The 2,652-nt window shown below is 38.0% G+C and overlaps 1 pseudogene across 1 annotated transcript; it reads left to right on the forward strand.

Moving 5' to 3' along the window:
• Positions 1–223: 223 nt before the first annotated feature.
• On the forward strand, positions 224–663 carry LOC307180338 (V-type proton ATPase subunit F-like; annotated as a pseudogene). Its single transcript has one exon. The product of its transcript is annotated as a V-type proton ATPase subunit F-like (transcript).
• Positions 664–2,652: the final 1,989 nt, after the last annotated feature.

Consider the following 2,652-nt stretch of genomic DNA (forward strand, 5'->3'; position numbering starts at 1 on the left):
TCCAATAAAGTTGTTAAAATAAATAAAGGCTGAGAATTTTCCAAAAATGAAAGACAGACACCAAACCACACATCCAGGAAGCTCAGAGCACAACAAACAGGATAAATGCCCAAAATCTGATATCTAGGCATATCATATTCAAACTGCAGAAAATCAAAGACAAACAGAAAATCTTGAAAGAAGCCAGAGAAAATAATGTCTTACCAACAGAGGAATAAGAACAATTAAATCGAACTTATCTTCAGAAACCATCCAAGCAAAAAGAGAATAAAGTAAAATATTTGAAGTATTGCTGACTGTGAGGATGGCGGAGAGGAGGAAGCTAATTGTGGTGATGGGAGACGAGGACACGGTGACTGGCTTCCTGCTGGGTGGCATAGGGGAGCTTAACAAGAACTGCCACCCTAATTTCCTGGTGGTGGAGAAGGATACTACCATCAATGAGACGGAAGACACTTTCCGGTGGTTTCTAAATCGGGAGGACATCGGCATCATCCTCATCAACCAGTACATCGCAGAGAGATGCAGCATGTGCTCGATGCCCACCAGTGCTTCACTGCAGCGCTACTGGAGATCCCGTCCAAGGAGCACCCCAGTGATGCTGCCAAGGACGCCATCCTGCGCAGGGCCAGGGGCATGTTCATGGCCCACGACCTGCGCTAGGGGACTCCCCACAGTCATGCAGCCTCTCCCCAGGCTTGCCATCAACCCTTCTCTAAGATTTGAGCCTCTGAGTTCCAATTCCCTGCCCCTTCCCACTCCACTGAGAGGCTCGGTGAGGTGCTTCCAGGTTGCTGGAGCTCTGCCATTGAAATCAAGGCTGGTTAGGGTTTAAACAAAAAAAGAAAAAGAGAGGAGACACAAATTACTGGTATCAGAAATGAAAGAGGAACCAGCTCTACTAATCCCATGGACAGTAAAATGATAATAAAAGAATACAGTAGACCCTTGAACAACACAGGTTTGAACTACAGAAGTCCATTTATACACAGGTTTTTTTTTCAATAAATACTACAACACTACATGATCCACAGTTGGTTGAATCCTTGAATGCAGAACCATGGATACGGAGGGCCTACTCTAAAGTTATGTGTGGATTTTTTACTGCACAAGGAGTCTGTGCCCCTAACCACCACATTGTTTAAGTGTCAACCGTATTTTGAACTCTACACCCACAAATTTGATAAAAGGTGAAATGGACCAATTCTTTGAAAGACATAATCTACCAAAACTCACACAAGGGGAAATAGGCAATCTGAGTAGACTTACAACTATTAAAGAAATTGAAATTAATAACCTTCCAGAATAGCAAGGACCAGGCCCAAATGGTTTCACTATTGAATTTCACCAAACATCTAAGAAACAAATGATACCAATTCTCTACAATCTGTTCCAAAAAATAGATGCAGTGTGAACACCTCGTAACTCATTTTATGAGGTCAGCATTATCTAATACCAAACCCAGGCAAAGACATTACAAGAAAGGAAAACTACCAATCAATATCTCTCATGAATATAGATTCAAAAATCCTCAGCAAAATATTAGGAAATAAAATTCAATGATGTATAAAAAGGATTATACACCACAACCAAATGTGTATTCCAGGTATCCAAGGGTAGTTCAAAATTTTTAAAGTCAATTAATGTAATTCATTACATCAGCAGGCTGAAGCAGAAAAATCATACGATCATATTAGTGGATGCAATAAGAACATTCAACAAGATACAACACCCTTTCATGATAAACTCTCAGTAAACTAGAAATGGAGGGGAAATTTTTTCAACTTGATAAAGAACATCTTCAAAAAGACTACAATTAATATCATAATGGTGAAAAATTAGACTTTCCCCCCTAAGATGGGGAACAAGGCAAGGACGTCCCCTCTCACTACTCTTTATCAAAATTGTACAGTACAATTATAAATTGTACTGTAAACCCTATGTAATGTAATAAAAAAAGACAAGAAAAGGAAGGAAAATTTAGAAGAGGGAGTAAAACTGTCTTTGTCTGCAGGTGATGTTATTGTCTATATAGAAAAATCTCAAAAAATTGACCAAAAAACCCCTTCTGGAACTAATAAGCAATTATTGCACAGATGCAGGGTTCAGGGTTAATATATGAAAGTCTATTGTTTCCTATATATCGGCAGCAAACATTTGGAATTTGAGTATAAAAAGTAAAATACCATTTACATTAGAAGCAAAAAAATTAAAATACTTAGGTATGAATCTAACAAAATTTTATAAGGTCTATATAAGGAGAACTACAAAACTGATGAAAGAAATCAAAGATCTAAATAAATGGAGAGATATTCCATGTTCTTGGATAGGAAGACTCGATATTGTTGAGATATTAGTTATTCCTAACATAATCTATAGGTTCAACACAATCCCAATGAAAATCCCAGAAGTTTACTTTGTGGATACCAACAAACTGGTTCTAAAGTTTATATGGAAAAGCAAAAGTTCCAGAATAACCAATTCAACACTGTAAAGGAACACAGTTGGGGGACTGGCGGTACTCTAGTTCAAGACTTACTCTAAAGCCACAGTAATCATGACAGTGTGGTGTTGTTAAAAGAATAGACAAATCAACTTAATGGACCAAAAACCCCAGAAATAAACCCACACAAATATGAGCAACTAATTGTT

The sequence above is a fragment of the Stenella coeruleoalba genome (assembly GCF_951394435.1).
Source record: "Stenella coeruleoalba genome assembly, chromosome: X".
Lineage (NCBI taxonomy): Eukaryota > Metazoa > Chordata > Mammalia > Artiodactyla > Delphinidae > Stenella > Stenella coeruleoalba.